We start from the raw sequence: 12760 nt of genomic DNA on the forward strand, positions 1-12760 counted from the left end.
CTGCGTGTCTCTGATTGCTGGCGATGCCTTCAATGTGTGAAGCAGCTCCTCTCTGAGTGACTCACTGGTCTCTCGAGCGTCTCTGTGTGACTCAGCTTACTGGAAACCACCAGCTGCACCCCGGCTCCAGCACTCAGAGTGAAATACTCCATCATGCAGCTAGCTTTGCACTGGATCACACTCACTGACAACTCCAGGAGGGGTGCTTGGAGAATACTAGAGAGAGATCGGGAATCATCACAGATCTGTTACAACCTCAAATGCACTTTCCTAATGCATCTCCATAGCTTGCCCTTTATTAATATGATTTACCAGACTTCTCTGTGCTTTACAATGCTTCCCTATGCTTTACCAGACCTCTCTGTGCTTTACAATGCTTCCCTATGCTTTACCAGACCTCTCTGTGCTTTACAATGCTTCCCTATGCTTTACCAGACCTCTCTGTGCTTTACAATGCTTCCCTATGCTTTACCAGACCTCTCTGTGCTTTACAATGCTTCCCTATGCTTTACCAGACCTCTCTGTGCTTTACAATGCTTCCCTATGCTTTACCAGACCTCTCTGTGCTTTACAATGCTTCCCTATGCTTTACCAGACCTCTCTGTGCTTTACAATGCTTCCCTATGCTTTACCAGACCTCTCTGTGCTTTACAATGCTTCCCTATGCTTTACCAGACCTCTCTGTGCTTTACAATGCTTCCCTATGCTTTACCAGACCTCTCTGTGCTTTACAATGCTTCCCTATGCTTTACCAGACCTCTCTGTGCTTTACAATGCTTCCCTATGCTTTACCAGACCTCTCTGTGCTTTACAATGCTTCCCTATGCTTTACCAGACCTCTCTGTGCTTTACAATGCTTCCCTATGCTTTACCAGACCTCTCTGTGCTTTACAATGCTTCCCTATGCTTTACCACACCTCTCTGTGCTTTACAATGCTTCTCTATGCTTTACCAGACCTCTCTGTGCTTTACAATGCTTCTCTATGCTTTACCAGACCTCTCTGTGCTTTACAATGCTTCCCTATGCTTTACCAGACCTCTCTGTGCTTTACAATGCTTCCCTATGCTTTACCAGACCTCTCTGTGCTTTACAATGCTTCCCTATGCTTTACCAGACCTCTCTGTGCTTTACAATGCTTCCCTATGCTTTACCAGACCTCTCTGTGCTTTACAATGCTTCCCTATGCTTTACCAGACCTCTCTGTGCTTTACAATGCTTCCCTATGCTTTACCAGACCTCTCTGTGCTTTACAATGCTTCTCTATGCTTTACCAGACCTCTCTGTGCTTTACAATGCTTCCCTATGCTTTACCAGATCTCTCTGTGCTTTACAATGCTTCCCTATGCTTTACCAGACCTCTCTGTGTTTTACAATGCTTCCCTATGCTTTACCAGACCTCTCTGTGCTTTACAATGCTTCCCTATGCTTTACCAGACCTCTCTGTGCTTTACAATGCTTCCCTATGCTTTACCAGACCTCTCTGTGCTTTACAATGCTTCCCTATGCTTTACCACACCTCTCTGTGCTTTACAGTGCTTCTAGTTTCAATAACACTGATGAAGGCACTAGAGCCCAAACGCTGGACTGCTTGACTAAGGGTGTGTTAGTGATTGGCCATTCTTGTAATGATTTTAAAGGCAGTGGTGTTTATTTTCTGCCCCGTTTGTATTGACTGAATGCCCCCCCTTGTGCATTGCTGTACACAGCATCTCTGTCTAGCAGACCACTCCTCTCCATCGCTTCTCTTTCTCAAGCCTGGGAGACAGTGGCTGTGTTGTTCTCTGTTAACTCTTATGACAAATGGTCACCCTGGCAATGTGAGAAATGCCTTTCTTCAGATCACTCTTCCTGTCTCAGAGTGAAGATCAAAAACAGAAGCATGTGGGAAACTGGCAGGGGAATTAAGCAAAATCTAATATTTGTGGTCCCGTGACTCCTCCTGCACACCCCACAGCCGTGCCTTTACCAGGGGAGACCCTCGGGGACCCCTGCGCTCCCCTGACTGTGTGACTTCTCCTGCACACCCCACGACCGTGCCTTTACCAGGGAAGACCCTCGGGGACCCCTGCTCTCCCCTGACTGTGGGACTCCTCCTACACACCACACTGCCGTGCCTTTGCCAGGAGAGACCCTCAGGGACCCCTGCGCTCCCCTGACTGTGTGACTCCTCCTGCACACCACACTGCCGTGCCTTAACCAGCCCCTGACTCGCTGTGTGGGACCCTGAGCGAGTCACTGAACCTCCTTGTGCTGCGTCTTTGGGGTGAGACGCTGTTGTGAGTGACTCTGCAGCTGATGCATAGTTCACACACCCTAGTCTCGTATCTTGTAAAGCGCTTTGTGAGGCTGGTCCACTATGAAAGGCGCTATATAAAAATAAAGATTATTATTATTATTATTATTATTATTATTATAAATGTTTAACTCTTTCAGCAGAAAGTGATTAGACTGAAAGACTACCCTAGTTAACGTCTAACTACTGTAATTAAATCATTTGTCTTGCACTGAAAACTCAATTAATATGAGGCATTCTAATTCGGATAGGGAAAATAAATTAGGTTTGCAGTAATTGACAGAAAGAGAGAGAGTGGAGCCATTTAGCTAATTCAAGCAATCCTCACCTTAATTTAAAAACGCCTTTTCAAGGTCGTTGCAGATACAGGGTGAGCAAGCTGAGGAGTGATTTGGGAGGGGAGGGGGGGATGTGTGTGTGTGTGTGTGTGTGTGTGTGTGTGTGTGTGTGTGTGTGTGTGTGTGTGTGTCAGTGAATTAACCCTGTGTCGTGTGGACGGGTTGACAGTTGTGTCAGGGGTGTCTGCTTGTGTGTGAAGGTTAGTCTGCTCTGAACGAACCGAAGCTCAAACAGCTGAAATTGAAAAGCTGCATTGAGGAGAGCGGAGCGAAAATAACAATAATAATGCAATCAGTGTGTGTGTGTGTGTGTGTGTGTGTGTGTGTGTGTGTGTGTGTGTGTGTGTGTTGTTAGACGCCATTGGGAAAAGGTCCAGACATCCAGCACAGGGCAGACGTTGGTAGTCTGTACTCAGAAACAAGCCCCCCCACTCTCGCCCCCCCCCCCCCCCCCCCCCCCCGCTGTGCTGTACCCCGCTGCACCCCATGCAATTAGAGGAGGGTACAGTGCTGCTAGAGCCCCCAACGAATGCTATCAGTATAGAGTATTACTATTGTAGATTGAGAACTGTCTGCTTGGATGTGAGAATATACTGGCCTTTCCCTCCCCTCCCTCAGTCGGGGTGCTGGTGAGTTCACTGAGGAGAGAGACTCTGTCAGCGCTGTACTCCCCTGATCACTGTGGATCCGGCCAGGGCTGGAGGTGACAGAGGAACCCCACAGGGTTCTGTGAACAGAAATGCACAGTAGAAAGAGAAAGGCATGGGGGCTGACTGACGTTCTCCAGTGGGAAAAATTTGGCAAGGGGAGACTGGACCCTGCAGAGTGTGTCTCCTTCATCTAGTACACACTCCCTCTCCGCTGTGTCTGCTGGAGCCGTATGCCCTGCAGCTCCGCCTTGAACAACCGAGAGCCGCCAGACAGCAAGGCATTCACCCGGGCAGGCAGATCCACACTGACAATGGCGCTCAGAGACACTGTACAGCTCTGGCCAAAAGTCTTGCATCAGCTCATGATAGGGACGCCTCGGGAGAAGGACAAATTGGAAAGTCGTGCAGCTAATGATGTACAAACGAGAAACAAGAGCTTTTTCCCAGGACCCACCGCAGAGGACAGGACCTCCTACTGCCATCAAATCATCATTTTTCTTGGTCTCGTTTGCAAAGGTGTGGGAGGTGCAACAGGGGAGTCTAAATAGGAGGAGAGAGGGGGTGGGGAGAGAAAGACTAGAAAAGGGAGAGAGGGAATATAGGAGGGAGGGAGGGCAGAGAGGGAGGAAGAAAGATGAAGAGGTGAGAGAGAAAGAGGTGCAGTAGAGATGAGAGAGAGGGAGAGAGAGAAAGAGACAGAGAGAGAGGAAGAGAGAGAAAGAAGAGATACAATGAGATGAGAGAGAGACAGGAACAGAGGAGAGAGGGAGAGAGAGAGGGAGGGAGAGAGAGAGAGAGAGAGAGAGAGAGAGAGAGAGAGAGAGAGAGAGGGAGGGAGAGAGAGAGAGAGAGAGGGAGGAGAGAGAGAGGGAGAGAGAGAGAGAGAGACAGAGAGAGAGGGAGAGAGAGAGAGGGTGGGAGAGAGAGAGACAGAGAGAGAGAGAGAGAGAGAGGGAGTGAGAGAGAAAGAGAGAGAGGGAGGGAGGGAGAGAGAGAGAGCTATTAAAACTCTCCTTGAAACATTCACCCCGTCGACCTGCTGTCAGAGAGCGAGAGGGAGAGAGGGAGAGAAGGAGAAAGACTCCAATTTGCATGAATTACAGCTGCAATTTTGTCATTCTTTTCCCCCCTCAGAGATCAACTTGCTTTAAGCGCAGGGCGTTTGCCTTAAAGGGGGGGTTGGGTTAAAAGGTTTTTAAAAATGTGCAATCGGGAGTCTCACTGTGCTGCCCCCCCTCTCCCAGCTACTGCCTATGTGCTTTAATTACTGTCACCTTCGTAGATCTGTGCACACATACCACTTCTCTATATATCTGGACAACCGCTTACCCTGCAAGCATTAAACTAGGTATTATTTAGCATCAGTTATTGAGAGTATTAGATTCTGGTGATATAGGGAGGTGTCTGTCTGTCTGTCTTGTTGTCTGTCTCTGTCTAGTTGTCTATGTGTCTGTCTGTCTGTCTGTCTGTCTTGTCTGTGTGTCTTGCCGACCATTGCTGTGCAATCGGAGTCTTAATGCCATCCCTGCAGTGCAATGCCAGTGCAGTTTAACTGCGTCTAGTCTAGTGATATTAAATTGCAGTTACAATGCAGGGATGGAAATAAGACTCCTGCTGCACAGCGGTTTGATCCAGTCCTGGTTTCACTAGGAGTTTAATAATAAGATTATAACACCTGAGCTTGTTGCCTAGACACACTGGGCTGATCAAGCTGGTAGTAAAACCTGGAATGGATCACACTGCTGTGGAATAGGAGTCTGATTTCATCCCTGCATTATGATAGCATTGTGAGTCAGACTGTAGCTCTGTCCTGGTTATCCAGAGTCTGCTGTATACGTGTATGCAGCATGATGTATTTATATTAATATATATCCACGGTCTGCATCTGGCAGACAGACGGTTTCTAAGAGTTTTCAAGGCTTATTCCTTGAAGGCTGATAAGCTTTAAACCAGGGATCAGTCCCGCATAATCTGTTCAACAGGCTTCCTGCACACAGCAAAGTGTCCGATAGCTGTCTCCTACAGTATACTGTACTGTAGGGAGGGCTGCACCAGCGCAGAGCACAGCAGAGGGAGTCTGTACAGAGAATATAAGAGCCTTCCTTTCTCTTTCTCCGCTCCACCAGCACAGAGCAGAGGGAGGCTGTTCAGAGGGTATAAGAGCCTCCCTTTTTCTTTCTCTGCTCCACCAGCACAGAGCAGAGGGAGGCTGTTCAGAGGGTGTAAGAGCCTTCCTTTCTCTTTCTCTGCTCCACCAGCACAGAGTTGAGGGAGGCTGGTCAGAGAGTATAAGAGCCTCCAATTCTCTTTTCTAGCATGCTGCAGTGGCATGCTTTATTTATTGAGTTGGCAATCTGAAAAGGTTTGGTATTCAATGATGCTGGCATGAGGCAATTATTTTTTTTAATCAGCGTTCGGTTGATTCAGTACCCTGCAAGCAACATTCAATTGAGACTCATTTCGAGCCGTCACGTTTTCCCTTAATGTGCTTTTTTAAAATTATTAATTACGCTGTTCGATATCAATTTTCCAACACCCGGACTCTGCTGCCTCGTTGCTTTCTGTGGAGGTCAGCTCAATAACGGAACAGCAGATACAGCACAGCTGAGAGTCCCATTACTACCTCATTACACTTCGCAGGAACACCATTACCCCTCTGATGTCTCTTAAAATAATACTGGGTTTGGTTAAACTGGAAACATCACAAATGATCTTCAGTGGCAATGCAGACAGGCAGACAGAGAGGGGCACTGCAATAGCAACGCAATAATGGTTCTGTATTATACTGAGGGGCGATGGTAGCACAGGTATTGGGCAGCTGCAATGGGATGAGGCTGGGAGAATGGGACCACAGTATGCTAGCTACACCCTTCCTAAATAAACTTCAATAGCAATGCAATAATGGTTCTGTATTACTCTGAGGGGCAATGGTAGCACAAGTATAGAGCAGCTACAATGGGATGAGGCTGCAGTTGGTAGAATGGGACCACAGTGTGCTAACTATACCCACTCCAAATGATCTGCAATGGAAATACATACAGACAGACAGGGAAACTGCAATGGCAATGCAATAATGGTTCTCTATTACACTGAGGGGAGGGCGATGGTAGCACAAGTACAGGACAGCTATATCCAGCTGCCATTGGTAGAGAGGGACTACAGTATTCTAGCTGTACCCTTCCCAAATGTTCTTCAGTGACAACGCAGACAGACAGTGGCTCTACAAAGGCCAGTGTCAGTGTGTGTGTGTGTGTTGTGTGTGTGTGTGTGTGCGTGTGTGTGTGCGTGTGTGTGGAGGGTTGACAGTTGAAGGGTCAGGGGTCAGTCTGCTTGTTGGATGTGAAGGTTAGTCTGCTCTGAACGAACCGAAGCTCAAACAGCTGAAATTGAAAAGCTGCATTGAGGAGAGCGGAGCGAAAATAACAATAATAATGCAATCAGGAGATAAAGCTGCCTCGCTGAGAGGCTCCTGCATTATTCACACGGCCTGCAGAGCACCATCACTCACACAGACACTCACAATTCAAAGCCATGTGGTTTTGTTGAAGTTCATTCACCAGGTTTTCATTCCTGCCTCTCACCTCCCTCTGGAGGCCTGGGTTCCAGTCTGGGGGGCGAGGGGGCGCAGACAGACAGACAGACAGAGAGAGGTTTTCCCTTACAAACTGTGACGTTTAAAAGAGAGGGAGGTATTACTCAGTGCACGCCCCCTGTTGGCTCAGAGTCTGCAGCCCGGAGACACCGTCATTGAAACACGAGTTCAGAGATAATAAATAAATGATCGCTTTAGTGGGCATCACAGATACAGAAAAAATATATAAACTATGCAAATTCAGAAAATGTGAAATTTTCTTTTTTGAAACAGCAGGGAGCCATTGGCAGGGTCGAAAGTGACTCTGTAAATGCGGGAGATTATGCAAAGTTACCAAACCTGGCTTGTCATCTTTTTTACTATTATTATATTACAGGAGTGATCTCTGAGGCTCGCTCTTTGCTTTTTTATTCCTGGGGGAGGACAAGGGTTGAGACTGACAGCTGTTGAATAATTCAAGAGAGTGCAAAGCATTCAAACAGCCATTAGCTTGCCTCTCTTTATCAACAGTATCACTGTGCCTCTCTTTAAAGGAGCGCTGACCATCTTTAAAATCCATTTTCTCACCTCTTATTAGCTTTATTAACAGTATCACTGTGCCTCTCTTTAAAGGAGCGCTGACCATCTTTAAAATCCATTCTCTCACCTCTTATTAGCTTTATCAACAGTATCACTGTGCCTCTCTTTAAAGGAGCGCTGACCATCTTTAAAATCCATTCTCTCACCTCTTATTAGCTTTATTAACAGCATCACTGTGCCTCTCTTAAAGGAGCGCTGACCATCTTTAAAATCCATTCTCTCACCTCTTATTAGCTTTATTAACAGGATCACTGGCCCCTCCCTTTAAAGGAGCGCTGACCATCTTTAAAATCCATTCTCTCACCTCTTATTAGCTTTATTAACAGTATCACTGGCCCCTCCCTTTAAAGGAGCGCTGACCATCTTTAAAATCCATTCTCTCACCTCTTATTAGCTTTATTAACAGCATCACTGTGCCTCTCTTTAAAGGAGCGCTGACCATCTTTAAAATCCATTCTCTCACCTCTTATTAGCTTTATTAACAGCATCACTGTGGCTCTCTTTAAAGGAGCGCTGACTATGTTTTGGCTAGCATTCTTGTTGGGCTGTTCAGACTTCAGTTCCAGTGAAGGCGGAGCGATCGTGTTCCTCTCCCTCTCTCTGCCACTCTGGATAATGTGAGTGCTCTTGACTCAGAGGAGAGTGCATTAGCTCAGCTGTTCACTAAAGAGATTTTTACTTCACTGTCTACTGTGTATGTATTTATTTATTTCCTATTATTCTGTTTTATTACTGTGTGTTTATTGATTAAAGGAACCCTGTAACTCTTCTAAGAGTTCTCCGCTGGATTTCTTGCACTGTATTATTGCTGTTTTCCCCGTGGTTACACCATGCATTTACCAATAGTTTACTCTGATTTGCCATTTTTTAGTGTGCTTTACCAGACCTCTCTGTGCTTTACAATGCTTCCCTATGCTTTACCACACCTCTCAGTGCTTTACAATGCTTCCCTATGCTTTACCACACCTCTCTGTGCTTTACAATGCTTCCCTATGCTTTACCACACCTCTCTGTGCTTTACAATGCTTCCCTATGCTTTACCACACCTCTCTGTGCTTTACAATGCTTCCCTATGCTTTACCAGACCTCTCTGTGCTTTACAATGCTTCCCTATGCTTTACCAGACCTCTCTGTGCTTTACAATGCTTCCCTATGCTTTACCACACCTCTCTGTGCTTTACAATGCTTCCCTATGCTTTACCAGACCTCTCTGTGCTTTACAATGCTTCCCTATGCTTTATCACACCTCTCTGTGCTTTACAATGCTTCCATGTGCTTTACCAGACCTCTCTGTGCTTTACAAGGAGTGAGTCCTGTGCTAATTACACAAAAGGGCTTTTAAATGTCTAATCTGTTCAAGACAGATTTACAGCCTTACTATCAAATCTCAGACCCATGAAACTCAACAGATGGCCGCGCTTCCCTCAGTTTCTCTTGGCACCGAAGGACCGATAATCAGAAGCCCACAAGAGTGGGCTGAACGAGACCCACAGATCACACAGAAGTAAGAGTTAATCAGGCACTGATAGAACTGCAGGCAGGAAGGAGCAGTGTTGTGCTAAAAAAAACTATCTAGTTTTAACTGAGTGAGCATTATCTGTATATCTGCATTCTCTAAAGAATTCCACAATCACAGCTCCCATAACGAGAGAGAGAGAGAGAGAGAGAGAGAGAGAGAGAGAGAGAGAGAGAGAGAGAGATCCTCTCTTTCTCTCTCTTTTTATTTCACGAATGCAGGAATCGAAAGCAGTCAGGGTAGAGAAAGGATTGCTGCGCTCTCCCGGCCGTTAGTGCAGAGATTAATCCCTGAGATAATGAGAAACCATTGTGCTCCTTCCAAGGCAAATTACTGGCCTCTGTGCGTGCGTGTGTGTGTGTGTGTGTGTGTTTGTGTGCCTGTGTGTGTGTGTGTGTGTGTGTTTTGTGTGTTTCTGTGCGTGTGTGTTCCTGTGTGTGTTCCTGTGTGTGTGTAGAATACAGAATAAAATAAAATACAAAGATATGTACATCTACAGCCAGAGTTATAGACACAATTGTATGAATTATATAGAAGTAGAAAATGATCTGAATATCAAAATGATCTGAATTTTATTAATTTATTATATATTATATAATTTATATATATATATATATATATATATATATATATATATATATATATATATATATATATCTATAAACATATGTTCTATTAGAATTTGTTCATTTAGATCTGGTTGGTCCTTTCAGCATTATATGTATATGTAGATATGGATACTGAATATTAAATGCATACTATATATCTATACACTCACACATGTACACGTACACTTACACACACAAACACAATCTATTGTATTTGAAATAGATAGCTATGCAGAGAGGCAGAGCCACAGCATGGTTATACATAATTCCAGTGCAATTAAACAGTGCTTTGGGATCACGGCTCCAGAGCGATGTGCCTACCTTTGCAGACAGTCTTGTCTATTCTACTCTGTCTCGCTCCCCTCCTCTTTCCAGTCCTCGGCGTCTCTCTTTTCTCTTTCAATAAATTCTCTTTCAGTCTGTTACTGCTGTTGAGCTGCAGCAATAATTATACAATACTCTCTCTCTCTCTCTCTCTCTCTCTCTCTCTCTCTCTCTCTCTCTCTCTCTCCTCCTCCCTCTTTCCCTCCCTCCCTTAGATATGCAGCTGGGTAGCACTGACATCATCCTTTTGACTCTTCCCCCTCTCTCTTGCTCTCGCTAAAACAGAATCTATCACACCTTGTTCCCCTGCTCCCCTGCTCCCCCCCCTTTGTCTCTCTCTCCTCACCTCTCTCTCTCTCTCTCTCTCTCTCTCTCTCTCTCTCCCTGTCTCTCTGTCTCTCTCTCTCTCGAAATGGTCCATTTCAAATTGAAATGGTCTTTATTAGCATGAAAAATCACAGAACCATGCTCTCCTCTCTCTGCTCCCTCTTTCCTCTCCTTCCCTCTCTTTGTTCCCCTCTCCATCTCTCCAGTCCACCACATACCATACACCTGCGTTATTATTATTATTATTATTATTATTATTATTATTATTATTATTATTATTATTCCCTTATCATTATTATATTTCAATCATTGTTACTATGATTATCTATCTATCTATCTATCTATCTATCTATCTATCAGTACTGTGCAAAAGTTTTAAGCAGGTGTGAAAAAACGTTGTAAAGTAAGAATGCTTTCAAAAATAGACATGTTAATAATTTATATTTGTCAATTAACTAAATGCAAAGTGAGTGAACAGAAGAAAAATCTACATCAAATCCATATTTGGTGTGACCACCCTTTGCCTTCAAAACAGCATCAATTCTTCTAGGTACACTTGCACACAGTCAGGGATTTTGTAGGCATATAGTCAGGTGTATGATTAAACAATTATACCAGACAGGTGCTAATGATCATCAATTCAATATGTAGGTTGAAACACGATCATTAACTGAAACAGAAACAGCTGTGTAGGAGGAATAAAACTGGGTGAGGAACAGCCAAACTCAGCTAACAAGGTGAGGTTGCTGAAGACAGTTTACTGTCAAAAGTCATACACCATGGCAAGACTGAGCACAGCAACAAGACACAAGGTAGTTATACTGCATCAGCAAGGTCTCTCCCAGGCAGAAATTTCAAGGCAGACAGGGGTTTCCAGATGTGCTGTCCAAGCTCTTTTGAAGAAGCACAAAGAAACGGGCAACGTTGAGGACCGTAGACGCAGTGGTCGGCCAAGGAAACTTACTGCAGCAGATGAAAGACTCATCATGCTTACTTCCCTTCGCAATCGGAAGATGTCCAGCAATGCCATCAGCTCAGAATTGGCAGAAAACAGTGGGACCCTGGTACACCCATCTACTGTCCGGAGAAGTCTGGTCAGAAGTGACCTTCATGGAAGACTTGCGGCCAAAAAGCCATACCTCCGACGTGGAAACAAGGCCAAGCGACTCAACTATGCACGAAAACACAGGAACTGGGGTGCAGAAAAATGGCAGCAGGTGCTTTGGACTGATGAGTCAAAATTTGAAATATTTGGCTGTAGCAGAAGGCAGTTTGTTCACCGAAGGGCTGGAGAGCGGTACATGAATGAGTGTCTGCAGGCAACAGTGAAGCATGGTGGAGGTTCCTTGCAAGTTTGGGGTTGCATTTCTGCAAATGGAGTTGGGGATTTGGTCAGAATTAATGGTCTCCTCAATGCTGAGAAGTACAGGCAGATACTTATCCATCATGCAATACCATCAGGGAGGCATCTGATTGGCCCCAAATTTATTCTGCAGCATGACAACGACCCCAAACATACAGCGAAAGTCATTAAGAACTATCTTCAGCGTAAAGAATAACAAGGAGTCCTGGAAGTGATGGTATGGCCCCCACAGAGCCCTGATCTCAACATCATCGAGTCTGTCTGGGATTACATGAAGAGAGAGAAGCAACTGAGGCTGCCTAAATCCACAGAAGAACTGTGGTTAGTTCTCCAAGATGTTTGGGCCAACCTACCTGCCGAGTTCCTTCAAAAACTGTGTGCAAGTGTACCTAGAAGAATTGATGCTGTTTTGAAGGCAAAGGGTGGTCACACCAAATATTGATTTGATGTAGATTTTTCTTCTGTTCACTCACTTTGCATTTTGTTAATTGATAAATATAAACTATTAACATGTCTATTTTTGAAAGCATTCTTACTTTACAGCATTTTTTCACACCTGCCTAAAACTTTTGCACAGTACTGTATATATATATATATATATATATATATATATATATATATATATATATATATATATATATATATATATATATATATATATATATTGGTTTTTGTACACTCTTGTAAGAGTTGCTTTGGCTAGAAGTAACTCCCCCCCCCTCCCCCTCCCCGCCACACTGCTCTCTGACAGCAGATGGTTGAAGGCAGGGGTTCGAGTCACTGAGAGAAATACAAATCCATCTCCACTCTGAGTTACTGCAGAACAGAGGGTCAACCTCCTCCGAACACCTCCTACAAACAACATCAAAGCTTACAGCGTGTGTGTAGTGTGTGTGTGTTGGAGTGTGTGTGTCTGTCTGTCTGTCTGTCGGTCTGTGTTTCATGTGTCTGTAATAATGGGAGGGTGTGTCACATGGCACACAAACCACACATGTCACACACTGTGTACACGTGTGTTGTGTGTGTGGGTGGTGTGTGTGTGTGTGTGTGTGTGTGTGTGTGTGTGTGTGTGTGTGTGTGTGTGTGTGTGTGTGTGTGTGTGTGTGTGTGTGTTTGTGTGTGTGTGTGTGTGTGTGTGTGTGTGTTGTGTGTGTGTCAGTGTGTGTGTG

At 44.9% G+C, this 12760-nt stretch overlaps 1 protein-coding gene across 1 annotated transcript in view; it reads right to left on the reverse strand.

The window, feature by feature from the left end:
* LOC121328980 (neural cell adhesion molecule L1-like) overlaps positions 1-10025 on the reverse strand; it is a 72911-nt gene extending 62886 nt beyond the window's left edge. Inside the window, exon 1 of the mRNA XM_041274139.1 lies at positions 9899-10025. The gene's annotated coding sequence lies outside the window, so the exon portion shown is untranslated. The remainder of the gene's footprint in view (positions 1-9898) is intronic.
* Between the last annotated feature and the right edge of the window lie 2735 nt (positions 10026-12760).

The sequence above is a fragment of the Polyodon spathula genome, chromosome 16 (assembly GCF_017654505.1).
Source record: "Polyodon spathula isolate WHYD16114869_AA chromosome 16, ASM1765450v1, whole genome shotgun sequence".
Classification (NCBI taxonomy): domain Eukaryota; kingdom Metazoa; phylum Chordata; class Actinopteri; order Acipenseriformes; family Polyodontidae; genus Polyodon; species Polyodon spathula.